The sequence below is a fragment of the Pezoporus flaviventris genome, unplaced genomic scaffold (genome assembly GCF_033815535.1).
Source record: "Pezoporus flaviventris isolate CSIRO_AGI_PZ_B2104156 unplaced genomic scaffold, CSIRO_AGI_Pfla_v1 ptg000002l, whole genome shotgun sequence".
Lineage (NCBI taxonomy): Eukaryota > Metazoa > Chordata > Aves > Psittaciformes > Psittacidae > Pezoporus > Pezoporus flaviventris.
In genome coordinates this window covers 45,424,047-45,438,860 of record NW_026892550.1, presented here as the reverse complement: position 1 = coordinate 45,438,860, position 14,814 = coordinate 45,424,047, and the positions used below count along the sequence as shown (strand labels likewise).

The 14,814-nt window shown below is 38.8% G+C and overlaps 1 protein-coding gene across 5 annotated transcripts in view; it reads right to left on the bottom strand.

Moving 5' to 3' along the window:
- The window catches only part of CCSER1 (coiled-coil serine rich protein 1), a 727,634-nt gene that overhangs the window by 633,967 nt on the left and 78,853 nt on the right, over positions 1–14,814 (bottom strand). For all 5 annotated transcript variants that reach the window (XM_061477323.1, XM_061477292.1, XM_061477306.1 and 2 more), the window contains exon 2: positions 3,068–3,164. The gene's annotated coding sequence lies outside the window, so the exon portion shown is untranslated. The remainder of the gene's footprint in view (positions 1–3,067; positions 3,165–14,814) is intronic.

Below are 14,814 nucleotides of genomic sequence, written 5' to 3'. Positions count from 1 at the left end.
TACGAACAATATATGTACTTACGCAGTGTATATACACACACACACATTAAAACTGGGAAAAGAATATTTAAGGATTAATAAAAGTACATATGTTACATTACTGTGAACAAAAGGGTAACACGTAAGTTCAGAGACTGTTTCTGACTAAACATTGGACTGTACTTTCTGCGTTGTTAACATGTTGTTTTTTAAAAAAGCTAGTAGAGCTCCAGCCTGAACATGCATTGCCAAAAAGCCACAATATTCACAAGCACTGGGGATCAATAAGCAATTCTGTCGTTTAAGATGAAAGAAATAGTTTGGGAACAGTCACTAATATAAGTCATTTGTTATCTCTGGTGACATGCTAAACCCCAACCTAGACAATGCCCAGGTTCTGCAACTGAAACCCAGATTTGAATTCAGTATGATTGGGACCAAACTGATGGTACAGACACACACAGGTTATCAGAATAATTTTATATCCACCACACTGATGCACAACCAGTTGTTCCATTTCACTGACACATAAGGTAGTTTGCATTTACACCACTCTTAAGAGCAAAAGCACAGACAACAGTACAGAGAAGCTGAGACCCTGTGAACCTAGACAGGGGCTTATGTTATACCAGCTTGCTCATCTGTCTACAAAATGGACTTCAGAAAGATGCATGCAATCCTCTCCACCCTCCCTGTACAAACCTCTCAGTTCTTTAACCACCTCCAGACCTATTGTGTTGTGGGTTTTTTTGCTGTTGTGAATGTCTACTTGTAGGCATGCTGACATGTATATATATGCACGTGCACACAGCCCAAGCCTAGAGATTCTGAGGGCTCTTCCTTGTATTTTAAGGAGACATCATAACTGCTGAAGAAACTTTCAAAAGCAGTTTTACAACTGTAGCAGATGAGCTAAATATTTTTTAAATAAATCAAATTACTATAGCCACCTTATGCTCAGGCAAAGCATTTCCTCCCATCGTTCACTCTCCTGCCCACAGTTTTTCAGTTCACTGGAGAACAAACCATCCTGGTTTATAATCGTGACATTCACAGAGTTGAGAGCAGAAGGAAGCAGAAAACTGGACAAAAATCACATATTAACTTTCACTGGAAATACAGAGGCTGTGTCTAAATAATAATAGAGATTATTCCTAACAATATTGCTAAGAATATACATGGTCTTAGCTTCCCAGGTGGTCATAATTTTTAATACATTATCTCTAATTGCAGATAACAAAATGGTTTTTATTCAGTCATTCTTCCTTTGCATCTTGAAGGAAGAGCACAAACTATCGACATTTCTCTTACTGACTAAGCAGCAGAAATCCTCACCCATAAAATATGAAGTAATTATAATACACCTTTCATTCTAGGTCTGCAATAACTATCAGAGGATATTTCTTAAAATCTACACATACATGTACAAATACACACATAAATGCATATATGAATGCTTATGTGCATATACAGTTCAAATACTTTGAATGCTGTATTAATATTTTATTTGTATAGATTATTACACATATACACACACGCATATACATTTTGAAGTGTATAACTGCCAATGCTTATCACTGAGTTGAAATAACAATTCTACCTGCAACACAGGAAAAAAAATGTATGTATTTCAAACTATTTTAACATTATTAATATTAATTAATACCCTCAGATATTAAAGAAGTAAAATCTTTCACTGATTTTTTTGCTTATTGCAGAGGTGTTATAAACTGCCATATATATACTATAATGGGCAAAATAGGAGGTGTTTCCTTTCAGCATCCACATTTAATATAATTAGCTGTGCTTTCCACTATATAGAAGTAACCCTCACAAAGCGAAATTCACTCCAGCTGCATATGCTTTACAAACCCACTAATTTTCTGCTAACATCCTCACCCCTGCTGGCACCCTTCTTAAAAGCTGCAACAGAGGAAAAAGAAAACAGCAGAGAAAGACACTTTTGCAATCCTATTATGCTATTCCAGACAACTCTTTCACACTTAAATTGGACAACAATTCTAATTCTACACAATCAATCGAGGACCTAATACAAAGTTCTGTGTGTCTTAAATTATTGTAGTTTTTAGAATAGTAACAAGTAGTCAAATAAAAAAGAAGGATGAAGGAAAAGTGGCAGTCTATGAAAGTTTCAGTTAGATCAGGCCCCTTGTTTAGGACAAAATGTATTTTACATCATTATCACATAATGTGAACAGCCAAAAAATAGCCTACACCTTATGCTGTACAGAGGTCTGACTCTTGGTCAAATACACAAACCATTACTTTACAATACTTTTTAATTCTAAAATCCAGTTTCTGCTGAAACTGAAGGGTTTACTCCGTGCTTCAACAGACAGACGTTCAAATTTTGGTTTTATTGTAATGGATTTTTGATGCACAACAAGACAAAGTTTGATATATTAAAGGAAAATAAGTAAACTGTTTTGAAAACATTTAATTGCAGCCAAAGTAATGGTGGACTGTTTCAGCATCTTTCCTACTTCAGACAGTTTCCTGAGCTCCTGTGCTGAAACCAATGCAAATGAAAAACAGGCAAAATGTGAACAAGACATTTTTCCTCTTATAAGCAATTTTTAAAATTAATCAAATAACAATAGTTTCCTTTCACACTGGCCTGCACCAAGATGTTGAAAAATGCAAATTATTCTCAAAAATAACTTAAAGTCATGTACTTAATCTCCAGAGAAAACAAAAAGGCCAAGTTTTTTTCTTCTTGGAGCTTATTTTTTCCCTACAGCAATCATCTTTGGAAGAACCATCCAACTACACAATATTATGCCTTTATCTTGCCTACAGCAGTTGTATGAGTATAAAAAACATATATTTACAGGGCAAGAATTATACAAGCAGCTCTGTATTTTATATATTACTGTAACTTGTCAAAAGAAAGAAACAACTTTCAGTGAATACAACAGCAGAAAAGAAAAAAAAACACAAATATTAAAACAGCTAAAATTGTCAAAACATTACACCAATGCCTCCAGACAAATCTACTCCACCAGCTAAAAAAAAAAACAAAAAAAAAAAAAACCAGCATTTCAGTTTCTGCCAAGCAGTTACTCACACAGGTGTGCCGGAGCGCAGCGCATTCAGTGAACAGCAACTCTTGCTGGTGGGTATGAACGCCAGCAGATGGAGCCGTGGATCTCCTCTTTCATTGACTGCAAGTGTGAAAAAGCAAGTCAGCGCCTGTTACATTTTTCACTGCCTTTCAGGCAAAATCTAGGACTCCAAATTATTTGTGACTTTTTCCATTATCATAATTACGAGTACATACCCAAAGGGAATATATATTCATTAAACAGAGAACTGTAATGCATAGGCTTGTACAAACACTCCTTTTATAAATAACCAGCCTGCTACTATCTCTTAACAGTTTCTGAACACAGCTTTCCTGAAGATGCTCTCCTTAAAGATGCACCTCCTAGAAACATCAAACAATATCTTCCACACAAAGAACAAAACTGAGTTAGCTATCTAAGTTTAAACTGAGAGATGAAAGGCCCCAACCTTATATCAGAGCAAAACATCAATACTCACCTGCTCCTTACAACGCTCCTTCACAGCTGTATGATTTTTAGGCTGCACTCATAGTTTAAAGAGGATGATACCTTTTCTCTAATGATTTGAATCAAGAACCATATAACAAAGCAAAACACACAGAATTAACATGTGAATCTTCAACTGCAAACATACTCCATCCCTCAGGTGAGCACTACCACATGACAGGCGGCAAGGACCATGTAAGAGACGCAGTCTTTATAGGTGAGCTGGCTACAGACTTAGAGAGAAGTGAAATTTACCCCACAATACAACCACCAAAAAAAACTAGGTGAAAATAAATATTTTTAATTTTTGGTGAGTTGACAGAAGTCCTAATGCAGCTGATGCACTTGTAAGTCCTGGTCCTTTAGCCCAACCAGTAACATCATGGCCTGTGACTCCCACACAGATCATAAAATTTCCATCAGTCAGATTCCAGCACTATATTGTCTTCAGCATTTAAGCAGTACTTCCTTCAATACTGTTTCAATTCTATTCCAATATTATTTGTCTCTCTAGGACATTTGTGACTTGGTTTTATGAGCAATCCTATACACAAGAAGAACATAAGCCTAAAAAAGCCATTAAAATATTGTTTTACATCTCAAACAAAAGCAAAGAAACACCTGCATATAAGTTCTTAGGGTTTTAAATGTTATCAATGATAATGTGATTGGATTAATAGGCCTTTACTGAAAAATACAAGCTAAGCCAAATGCCTGTACAGTAGAAGGCAGAAGCTAAAAAGGTGGGATTACTGACACTGAAGCAATTTTGTTTTGCAAATGAAATGACTGAAATACATAACAGCCCCATGTGCTTTTGTGAATAACACTTTTTTTCTTTCCTTCTGCATGTAAACCTCACAGCATGGTACACAGCTCAAGAATGTATTTTGGGGAACAGCAGCCATAACTGTCTTCTCAGTGCAAAATGTCATAAGCTACTACCATGTCTGCACTTACTCAGAGTTTATTTTTTCTCTATAGTTTTTACAAACAAAAGAAGACTGCCCAACATATAGAGCTAGGCCTTTAAAAAACTATGTGTGTCTACACATGAACATAAGTATAACTCTGCAGACTTTTTCTCTCTATACTGAAAACTGATTGGGCAAAGCAGCCGTTGTATATCTGGAAATAGCTTTTCTATATCTGGAAAAAAAGAACACAATCCAAGCACTGAGGTATCCTAAGGCAAGACATGAATTCAATTCCCTGCATCCGGCAGCCCCAGCCTATCTTTATTTACAAATGCTCCCATGCTTTCAGGAAACAAGAGAGGAAGCAGGCAGACAAATTTGCAATAAAGAAATTTGATGCCACACACACCTCAAACCCCATCTCTCATTTTGACTGGTCTCGTACCAGCCAAAGACAGTCGTGTGAGAAAAGGCTGAGATAGTTGGGGTTGTTCAGCCTGGAGAAGACAAGACTCCAGAGAGACCTTATTGTGGCCTTTCAGTTCTTAAAAGGGGCCCATAAGAAAGATGGGGAGAGAAGCTTCAGCAGGGCCTGTTGCAACAGGACAACGGGCAATGGTTTGAAAGTAAAAGAGGGAGATTGAGGCTGGATGTGAGAAAGAAATTTTTTACAGTGAGGGTAGCAAAACACTGGTACAGGTTGCCCAGAGAGGCGGTGGATGCACCAATGGAAGCATTCAAGATCAGGCTGGATGTGGTTCTGAGTAACCTGATCTAGTTCAAGATGTCCCTGCTCCTTGCATGGGAGTTAAACTAGATTACCTTTGAAGGACCTTTCTAAAGTAAACTATTCTATGATTCTGTGAACTGCTATCCCTAGTGCTGGGATGAAATCAGAAGTGCAACAAGCATTCAAAGAACACTGGAAATAGGTTATCTATATATTTTCTTTTGACTTTAAACTAGCAAAAGGCAAACGTTAGCCTGATACAGGTCACACACAATTCATTCTTTCATTTATTTTCAACAGGTATGGAAATTCATCCCATTTGTGTTAGGTAAACTGTGGGTTTACTAAAAGAGAACCAGGAAAAACGATTTCTAGAAACCTCAAGGACACAGTTCTCTCCCACCTACAGTGCCTCTGTATCACACCAAAGACTACCTCAAAGCATTTCAGTATAATACAGAAAATAGCAGGACAGAAGTGAAACAATCTTGCGAGTAGCCTTTACATACACCCGCCAGGCAATTATTCTTCAGTAAGAGCTGGGATCATCTACTGCCAAAAAGATGACTGTATGAAGAAAATAAACAACTGACTTTCACGTATTCAACCATCAGACACAAAAAGGTCAGAAACAGGGCAAGGACCATACCACAATGAAGCAGTTAGTCACATTCATGTTTTAGCATGTTTTGTTGGGTTTTTTAACAGAGAAGAAACCATCTCTTTCACTTCTACCACTTATCTGAATTCTGGAGAAGTGTACGGTGCATTTCTTCCAACATCTGATATAGACAATACATACAGGTTAATTAGAAACAGTTACAAGTATAAATAATAACCTGGAAACAGAAGCATCGAAGACTATACGCTTGCTTTGTGCATCAAATGTCACAGCATTGACTCTTCTGATTACTCTTCCCAAATGTGGGGTAATGTAAGCAATAAGTTACTCACTTTTAACAAGAGAAGTGTGACTTACACAGGTACCTGGGTGCACATGGAAATTATACCATAACGGGACAAAAAGACATTGACTGATGTTGAAACCTCTGATGGATAGAGATAGCAGCCTGGTGACTAGGCAGCAGTCAAAAGGATCAAATGGCATCCTTCTTCCCTCACATTTTTCTCTCCCCTCACCCTCACTCATGATGCACATGGTGGTCATCTTATGATGCTTAGACAGTAGAAAATCTCATTCAATTAAGTCTTTCAGGAAAATAATTATGGTTGGACTTCACACTAAGTAGTAATTTTTAATAGTAACTAAATAGTAATTACTAATTTAGTAACTGGGGATGGGTTCATATTTAGACAGCAATTTGACTTTCAGCTGTATTTTATTTTAACTGAAAAGGAAAAGGAAAAGCAACCTAGAAAGAATAAAGGATCTTGTTTATTCCTTCATGCAGGAGAACAGCAGCCTCAGCCCAGGACCATAGGAGACGGAGAGTCTCCTTGCCAGTCATTTGCTTCGGAATTCAAGTGGAACAGACCAGCACTGTGCAAACCAGCTGGTATTCTCATGAGGAAAATAGAGAATAACACGCCTTAACTCTGTACCCATGATGTTCACTGCATAAAATTTGTCAGTAGCATGAAGCAGAACACCAATATTGGCTACAACTCCCGCAGGCATCCAAAGCATCTCTATCAGCTCCCCCACACAACAAAAAAAAAAAAAAAAACAAAAACAAAAAAAAACCCAAACAAACCTTAAAATATTCTGCTGGCTCATAAGACATCGTAAGCTTCTCTAGTGCATGAATCCGGTTGGTTTGTGGTGCAGTCAGCAATGAATTCAAGTTCTGCTTTAATGTGCTCCTTCTAAAATCCGGCTTTTGATGTATTACAAATGCATACCTCTTGCTCACTTCAAGCAACCACCTCATAACTGTCTCAGTGCTACATGGTCCCAGCAGAACTGCAAGTCTTTGTTCTCTGCTCTCCCGTGCCTATTCCTCTTACCTTCCAGAATCACAACTTCAGTGTCATCAGCAATTTTTAGGTTTTATGCTAAAGCTTCCTGCACATCTTGCAGCCTGGCTGCTTTTCAGCCTCATGTGCTGCCTGCTTCTGCTGCATATATGGCAACTACAATGACAAGGGCTGAGGTCATTTATTACCTCTATCACCAGCTGAATGTGTGACCTTAACTGCATTAAAATGGACCAAATCCTCATCTGTTGTAAATTCACTGGGCTTCACTGAACTGAATCATGCTGACTTAAACCATGTGGCCTTTCATCCCTACAAGCCTCAGTCACCCCATCCCTAATTCTTTTAACTCTTGCAAAAGCAATGCTTGGATATGTACGATCTCATCACTCCTAGTACACAGATCCCAATTTAAGTGGATGGAAGCAGGATTTTGTTTGCATAATTTTTTATTTATTTTTTTTTATGCTGACCAAATACAAAATCCCTTAATGGATTATAATGAAAATCACAGATACATAGAACCCCAACAAATTAATCATGCAGTTCTGAAGATCCTTACATGTGTGCTCCATTCCTACGTTTCCCTAAGTGTCTGCTTAGAGCTGCTGTTGAAAACAGTACTGAGATAGAGGAACCAATGGTGTACCTTACATCCTCACAATGAAAAGGATGGGGCAATTAATAAGTATTCCAGGGGATCCAGTGAAAGGATTTTAAAAATAAGATACAATTAATCAGTGTGGCTAATAGTATTCATGAAAAAAAACTGCGGAAGCTCTGCCTAATATTAGGCAGACTAATTTACAGATCGGTCTTTAATAATAAGGTAATTGTAGTACATCACTGTAGCAGCTGTTGACTATTTTACCACAAAAAAAATAATCATTACCAGCAACAGGAGCAAGAATGCCCTTTTCCAAATTCCTGTAAGCGCAACAGAGGAGAACAATTCTCAACTCATGCCCCAAAACAAGTCTGGTGGTGCAAAATGAACCAATATCCTCAGACTGACTGTGCTAGGCAAGGTACTCACAGCTTACAAAACTAATGAAAGAGAACCACATGATTCCTGTTCCCTGCAGGCTTTAGCACATGTAAGATGCATGCCTCATGGGGCCGAATGTTAAATACGTTCATAATTACCATCACCAACATTGTGTAGTTTTATTATTTTAATTAAAAACTAATTGCTTTAGTTTCTTTTTTTGTTAATGTACTCTACTGGACATCACTTATAAGAATACATTTTTAGGAACAAACCATACTACATTTAGAAATAATCACAGTATTTACCACATTCTACTTAAGACTTCTATGAATCTTAGCAAAGACTCAGGCAATTCCCCTTTCACTATATTGAAAATAAAATTATTTCTAGATTAATCAGACTCATTGCAATCTGTCATCTTGATAATAAAAACAATAACAGAGAAGAAAACCCACAACAACTTAATATGCGCTCATATACTCATATTCTGATTGCAAGCTGTTAAACATTGAAACACAGTGGCTCATATTTCTGTGGCAAGAAGTACAGCATACTTTAAGACAATCAAGTGCCATAGCAGTAATGCCCAGAAACACATACATCAAGTTGACCCATACATAATAAAGACATGCATTTTGATTTGAAAACTGAAGGTTAAGAAGGTCTAAGCATAAAACTGAAGCCTAAGCCCACAAGGCAAGCACAGAAAGGGGAAGAATAAACCAGCCTGCAAACTCAAAACTGCCTAACCAGACAAAAAAAAAAACAAAAACCCAGCATAGAAGTTAACAAGAGTCCTTGGAAAAATAAATGCCTAATGGAAATCAGCAGCTTGTAGGCACAAAATAACACAGAATTCCCTTAATGTTAGCATTCAAGCCAAAGACCAACACAGAAATGTTTACAAAAGATGTTTGCTGGTTTTTTTATCTGCTACTTGTACCATGGAACTGTTATCACAGTTTCCATTTACCCCAAGTACTAAATAACTATCCAGATGTTAGGCAGAAGAGTAAGGCTCTCTGAAGCCATCAGCTGTATTACCTCTACTTAGCAAATGATCTGCTCTGTGACCAAGTGACTCATGAGAACCTATCCCTCTCATTTAATACATGGATCATAGTCAGACATATAGTTTTGTCCTTTAAAAGCAGCTTGAGACAATTAGATAGAAGGTTGAAGAAAAGTATTACTGCATTATCAGAGAATTATGATGCATTTATACCAGGAACATTGTAACCTACTAGATATTTTAACTTCACATTTTGGATTCAGATCCTTAGATCTCATCTTATTACCTAAGAATCAAATACTAAAACTGATTCCCAAACAAATACTTCTTCCAGGCACCCCCTTTAATAGAAAACATGCTGTAGCAAGAAAAGGTGCAGGAGGCAGGGAATGGTGAAAAGCAACCCTTTGGGAATAACAACAGGCAAGGAGAAATACTGACTGCATTAAGGGAGTGTGTTTCCAGAAAAGGAGAGCTGTACAGTCCTGCTATGAACAAATTACTAGGCTTGTTTCATTCAGCTTTCTTGAGTGACAAGAATGCGTACACATAGGCCCAAAATGGGTGAAAACAGTTCCTGCAGTTGACATAATCAACAGATAATCTTTTACACCTGCCTTTTGTTCTAAAGTTTATTGCCTTACCATGTTGCCTCTCACAACTGAGGCAATTACCTGTTAACTTGAACCTCCTTCCACCATCATTTTCAACAGTTTATAACAATTATCCCCAGAACTGGTCAGAGCAGGTGACAGTTAATCTTATCAGGTACCACTTTTACTGTACATTCCCAGATGTCCCTCATGTACCTTGACATTGTTAACTAAAAAAAGCTGTACAGCTTTGTATGGCCTTTAAACAGACTCCATCGTTATGTCCAAGTTGGTATAATTTGCTCTCCTTTATCATCAAATGTAACTCTCAAAACTATTCTAAGTTTCTGAAAGATCAGGGACGCCTGTGAAGGCATTTTTATAAAAGCTAATTTTTTTAAGTCGGTCCTGGAAGTCAAATCAAAAATCTAACTTCTTTACAGGGTACAATTAATTTGTACTCTGCCTCCTGGGTGGGACAACAGAGAGCAGAGATGTCTGTACAATGCCTGCAAGTTTGCTAGGAAGATAAAATTGCTCTTTCTTTGTAACATGTAACCCACATTTTCCCTCCAACAATTTCCAACATATCAAAATGTTCAGCAAATAAAAAAGATACAGATAAAGGTGAGCAAGGATGCCAACAGCAACAGAGAAACGACAACAGAAAAAGTCTCCTGTGTCAATTCCAAGTGGGCAGTTTGGAGACCTATCTCAAGGCACAGAAACAAGAGAACTTGTAAGGCAGCATCCTAACAAGAGAGATGACTATTGAAATACAAAAATGCTCAGAAACTAAAGAAATTAAAGTTGCCACTCAACCTAGAGAGGAAGATAAATGTCTAGAACAGACCGTTAAAGAAAAACCAGCTAAAAAATGCAAAATCCTTTCAAAAAGGGAAGATAAGAAAAGAGGCAAAGATGGAAAAACATAAATTTGGTGATAAAAACATGCTCAAATGAGGAAGAGTTTTAAAGTCATCCAATGACCAAGGTGGCTGGTGACAGCCAGCATGGCTTCACTAAGGAGAAATCCTGCCTGACCAATTTGGTGGCCTTCTATGATGGGGATAGGGAACTATTGGACAGGGGTAGAGCAGTTGATGTCATCTACCTGAACTTGTGTAAAGCATTAGACACTGTCCCACACAACTACACCCTTGTCTCTAAATTGGAGAGACATCAATTTGACAGATGGACCACTCGGTGCATAAAGAGCTGGCTGGATGGCAGCACACAAAGAGTTGTGGTCAATGGCTCAATGTCCAGCTGGAGACCAGTAACAAGTGGTGTCCCTCAGGGATCGGTGTTGGGACCGGTCTTGTTCAACACCTTTGTCAGTGACATGGACAGTGGGATTGAGTGTGCCCTCAGCAAGTTTGCCGATGACACCAAACTGTGTGGTTCGGTTGATACGCTGGAGGGAAGGAATGCCATCCAGAGGGACCTCGACACGCTTGTGAGGTGGGCTGATGCCAGCCTTATGAAGTTTAACCATGCCAAGTGCAAGGTCCTACACCTGGGTCAGAGCAATCCCAGGCACAGCTACAGGTTGAAGAGAGAGATTCAGAGCAGCCCTGCAGAGAAGGACTTGGGGGTGTTGGCTGATGAAAAAACGAACATGAGCCAGCTTCAGTGGGCACTCGTAGTGCAGAAAGCCAACCGTATCCTGGGCTGCATCAAGAGGAGTGTGACCAGCAGGTTGAAGGAGGTCATCCTGCCCCTCTACTCTGCTCTTGTGAGACCTCACTTGCAGTATTGTGTGCAGTTCTGGTGTCCTCAACATAAAAAGGACATGGAACTGTTGGAACAAGTCCAGAGGAGGGCCATGAGGATCATCAGGGGGCTGGAGCACCTCCCGTATGAAGATAGGCTGAGAAAGTTGGGTCTGTTCAGCCTGAAGAAGAGAAGGCTGCATGGAGACCTCATAGCAGCCTTCCAGTATATGAGGGGGGCTTATAAGGATGCTGGGGAGACATACTTCATCAGGGACTGTAGTGATAGGACAAGGGGTAACAGGTTAAAACTTAAACAAGGGGAAGTTTTGATTGGATATAAGGAAGAAGTTCTTTCCTGTTAGGGTGGTGAGGCGCTGGAATGGGTTGCCCAGGGAAGTTGTGAATGCTCCACCCCTGGCAGTGTTCAAGGCCAGGTTGGACAGAGCCTTGGCTGACATGGTTTAGTGTGAGGTGTCCCTGCCCATGACAGGGGGGTTGGAACTAGATGATCTTAAGGTCCCTTCCAACCCTAACTATTCTATGACTCCATGATTTTCATTTTTTTAAATTCTTCACATGGAAGAGTTTACTGACACACTGCTTAATGACATTATCTCAGAGCCTGTAAAACTCAATGGGAACTCACAAACAGGACCTTCTGAACAAGCATGCTAAAAGGTTCAGTTTTTCTTGTGCTAACTCATAGATGCTAACTAATTCAATTCTGCCAAGCACTTAAGCACATGCTTCACTTTGAGAATAATCTCATCCCTATTCAGTAAAACACTTAAAATCTCATACTTAACTTTCAAAACACGAGTGGTCCCATTGACTTCAATGGGACATAAGCCCAAGGCTGAGTGCTTTGCTGGATCAGTACACAAGGATATAATTTAGCCCCCCTTCAGTGGATGATTTGGACATACTGTGTCTTACCATTTCATTATAAAAGACAGAATGGTAAAACTTTAAAGGATAAAATTAGCTATATGCTAACTGTAAACCAAATTGCCCCATTCTGAATGCCTTTTTGGGTTATTGTAAAAGCTGAAATGAATTCTCAGTACATTTTACACAGCGAGAACAAATGAATATATTATTTTCTTAAATTTATGCACAACCCTAATTGCTATGCAGCCACAATTAAGAAGATCTAAGAAATGCAAAACCAAGATACCATATGGTTCTCAGTTCCAAAAATCAGAGACACTAAAGCAGATTTCACACATCTGCATTTGAACATAAAACTTAGATTACAAGACAGCTAAATAACAAGTCTCCATGCTTTCCCAAGTTTTTTAAACACAATTTTGAATGCATAAAAGAGGTGTCAAAAAAAAGAGCTTGGGTTTTTCCCAATTACCTCTTAATAAGTAAACAGTTTGCACATAAATATGTAATAATTTCAGATAAAAAAATTGATTCAGAAGTAGGTATTACTCCATTTCTACATATATACTTACAAATATCAACATTTACATATCACTGACTTCTGACTAAAGATGTTTTGCTAATTTAGTTATGCTCTTTTGAGGTAAGTAGGTTTGCACATTGCTCATTTTACTGAAGCATATGTTGGCTACTCTTACCATCACTGGTAAGTCTGAAGAAAGTTGGAGGTGGGAGGAAGAGATTAGTAAAAAGAAAAGAAAATTCAGTAAATTAAGCTGCATTACCTCGTTTACTATGTAAGTACTCACAATGGAGTTCAACAAGGCTAAGTGCAAGGTCCTACAGCTGGGTCAGAACAACCCCCAGTACCAACACACAATGGGGGATGAATGGATTAAGGGCAGCCCTGCAGAGAAGGACTCAGGTACTGGTGGGTACAACACTGGACACAGGAGGACCACAAAAATGATTCAAAGGCTGGATCCCCCCCACCTATGAGGAAAAGCTGAGAGCCTGGAGAAGAGAAGGCTCTTAGTCAGCCTGGAAAACAGAAGGCTCCGAGGAAACCCTACTGTGGCCTTTCAATACTGAGAAGTGGCTTGTAAGACCTAGAGAGAGACTTTGCACCATGCCCTTTAGTGACAGGACAAGCAGCAACAGCTTTAAACTACAAAAAGTTAGGTTTAAATTGGACACAAGCAAGAAATTTTTTTATGATGAGGGTAGCGAGACACTGGAACTGGTTACCCAAAGAAGCTGTGAATGTCCCATCTTTGGAAGTATTCAAGGCCAGATTGGATGGGACTTTGAGCAACATGGTCTAGTGGAAGGTGTCCCTGCCCATGGCAGGGAGGTTGAAAATAGATCATCTTTAAGGTCCTTTCCAAACCAAGCCATCCCATGACACTGCAAGTCTGCACAATTCCCAGAGCTACAAAGAAGTATGGAAAGACATCTAAAAGCTCTCAGCTGCACAAAGTCTGCTAGAATAACTCCAGAAAGAAAGAGACCCTATATGTTAGTGTCAATTCCAAGTAACCCACAAAGGCGCCCCAAAACTGATTTTGAGACATACAGCTCTGGAAAAGTCCCTTAATTAGCAACACAAAAATGAAAATAAAACAGTGACACAATTCAAACTCTACACAGTAGGAAGGAAAACATCTTAACATCTTCTGGTTAGAACTGCTTAACATGGCTGCTGAAAATTGTCCTCCTACACCATAGTACAACATGTGATTGTTTTCCCACAGCAACAAGCATTTATATTTGAATACAAAAAGATCTACTAATCTCCACATATTCCAGTTTTTGTGTACCCCTTGATCTTTTTGTTTCTTACACAAGGAAGTTCTCAAACCACACAAACTTCTAAGTTAAAAGCCAGAATGGGGACATTAAAGCTACTGTTATGACCACCTTCTCTAAATAAGAACTCTTGTTAATACCCAAAATCAGCATACATGCTCAACATTGAATCTCTGCATATTTTCAGCTCTCCTTCTATTTTCATGATTTACCAGAAACCAAACATGATCTTTGATTATTCTTTGTTCTATAACCTTGTTTTATTGTTCTTTGATATTTTGGTGGCCTTCTATGATAGCGCAAGGGTGCTGGTGGATAAGAGAAGAGTGACTGATATCTATATGACTCCCTGGACTTGTGCAAGGCATTTGACACTGACCCACATGACACTGTTATGTCTAAACTGGAGAGGTATGGATTTGACAAATGGACCAGTCAGAGGATAAGAACCTGGCTGAATGGTCACACTCAGAGTTGTGGACAACGGCTCAATGTCCAAGTAGAGACCAGGAACAAGCAGTCTCCCTCAGGGCCAGTATTGTGAACAGTGCTGTTTAACATCTTTCTCGGTGAAATGGACAGTACTATTCCTGAAGAAGCTCTCAGCAAGTTTGCTGACAATGCCAAGCTGCGTGTTGCAGTTGACAAACTAGAGGGAAGGGAT